At 34.3% G+C, this 2,293-nt stretch overlaps 1 pseudogene; it reads right to left on the reverse strand.

Annotated features, from left to right (window-relative positions):
* Positions 1 to 1,527: 1,527 nt before the first annotated feature.
* LOC133094221 (U6 spliceosomal RNA) lies at positions 1,528 to 1,625 on the reverse strand (annotated as a pseudogene).
* Positions 1,626 to 2,293: the final 668 nt, after the last annotated feature.

The following is a 2,293-nucleotide window of genomic DNA, read 5'->3' on the forward strand; positions in this document are numbered from 1 at the left end:
CTGTTCTCTGTATTTGTGAGTCTGTTTCTGCTTCATAGATAAGTTCATTTGTGTCATATTTTAGATTCCACATATAAGTGATATCATATGGTATTTGTCTTTATCTGACTTACTTCTCTTAGTATGATAATCTCTAGGCCCATCCATGTTGCTGCAAATGGCATTATTTCATTCTTTTTTATGGCTGGGTAGTATTCCTTTGTGTGTGTGTATATATATATATATATATATATATATATATACACACACACACCACATCTTTATCCATTTATCTGATGATGAACATTTAGGTTGTTTCCACGTCTTCGGTATTGTGAGTAGTGCTGCTATGAACATAGGGGGTGCATGTATCATTTCAAATTATAGTTTTGTCCAGATATATGCTCAGGAGTGGAATTGCAGGATCATATAGTAACTCTATTTTTAGTTTTTTGAAGAACCTCCATGATGGTTTCCATAGTGGCTGCACCAATTTACATTCCCACCAACAGTGTAAGAGGGTTCCCTTTTCTCCAAACCGTCTCCAGCATTTGTTATTTGTAGACTTTTTTTTTTTAACATCTTTATTAGAGTATAATTGCTTTACAATGGTGTGTCAGTTTCTGCTTTATAACAAAGTGAATCAGTTATACATATACATATGTCCCCATATCTCTTCCCTCTTGCATCTCCCTCCCTCCCATCCCCCCTATCCCACCCCTCTAGGTGGTCACAAAGCACAGAGCTGATCTCCCTGTGCTATGCAGCTGCTTCCCACTAGCTATCTATTTTACGTTTGGTGGTGTATATATCTCCATGCCACTCTCTCACTTTGTCCCAGCTTACCCTTCCCCCTCCCCGTATCCTCAAGTCCATTCTCTAGTAGGTCTGCATCTTTATTCCCATCTTGCCCCTAGGTTTTTCTGACCATTTTCTTTTATTTTTTATTTTATTTTATTTTATTTTTTTTGTAGACTTTTTAATGATGGCCATTCTGACTGGTGTGAGGTGGTACCTCATTGTAGTTTTGATTTGCATTTCTCTAATAATTAACGATGATGAGTATCTTTTCATGTGCCTATTGGCCATCTGTATATCTTCTTTGGAGAAATGTCTATTTAGGTCTTCTGCCCATTTTTTGATTGGGTTATTTTTTGTTGTTGTTGTTATTGAGTTGTATGAGCTGTTTGTATATTTTGGAAATTAAGCCTTTGTCAATCGCATCATTTGCAAATACTTTCTGCCAGTCCGTAAGTTGTCTTTTCGTTTTGTTTATGGTTTCCTTTGCTGTGCAAAAGCTTATAAGTTTGATTAGGTCCCATTTGTTTATTTTTGCTTTTATTTCTATTGCCTTGGGAGACTGACCTAAGAAAACATTGGTACGATTTATGTCCAAGAATGTTTTGCCTATGTTCTCTTCTAGGAGTTTTATGGTGTCATGTCTTAAATTTGTCTTTAAGCCGTTTTGAGTTTATTTTTGTGCATGGTGTGAGGGTTTGTTCTAACTTCATTGATTTACGTGCGGCTGTCCCAACTTTCCCAACACCAAAAAATATGGAATGCTTCACAAATTTGTGTGTCATCCTTGCGCAGGGGCCATTCTTCTCTGTATCGTTCCAATTTTAGTGTATGTGCTGCGAAAGCAAGCATGGCATTTATATTTTTAGATGTTTGTAATGGGTTACTTAATTTAAAAACATATCAATTTAAGTCAACTATGTAAATAATTTGCATGCTATATTCTTTTCTAAAATTTTGTTTACTCTTTTTTAAAAAATCCAAAAACATATTTTAGAAAGTCCAAACAATAAAAAAGCATGATTTTAACAGAAAAAGTTCTTCTGATCCACTAACTCCCACCTCCCCCATGGAATACTTTCCAATTTGTTATTCTTATTCCTACCTGGTGCCCAGGAAAACACCTGCCGAATTTGGTCTTCACTGTGGGAAAATTCATGAATCATTTTTACATCACTCCTTTGACATTTCCTAATAAAACAGACATGACAATTAGAATCAATCTAAAGAAGTTTATTTTAGAATTACATACTTTGTAATCCATAAAGCTAAGTGTCATCTCCGAAGGCGGAATTGAATCTTGTGTCTTTCCTAATGTAAGAGACAACAGAATGATTTTTTTCAGATTTGTTTTGCAGTAAGCTTGAAAATATTTTAAAATATAAATTATGTCTTCATATTCATTATCTTAAATTGTCTAAAAAATTTATTTCAAGGAAATGAGCACAATTTTACATGATAAAATGGGGCCTCAAAAATTTAAGCAAATCTTCAAAATATGTAAATAAAAAGTAGA

The sequence above is a fragment of the Eubalaena glacialis genome, chromosome 6, assembly GCF_028564815.1.
Source record: "Eubalaena glacialis isolate mEubGla1 chromosome 6, mEubGla1.1.hap2.+ XY, whole genome shotgun sequence".
NCBI classification, from domain to species: Eukaryota; Metazoa; Chordata; class Mammalia; order Artiodactyla; family Balaenidae; genus Eubalaena; species Eubalaena glacialis.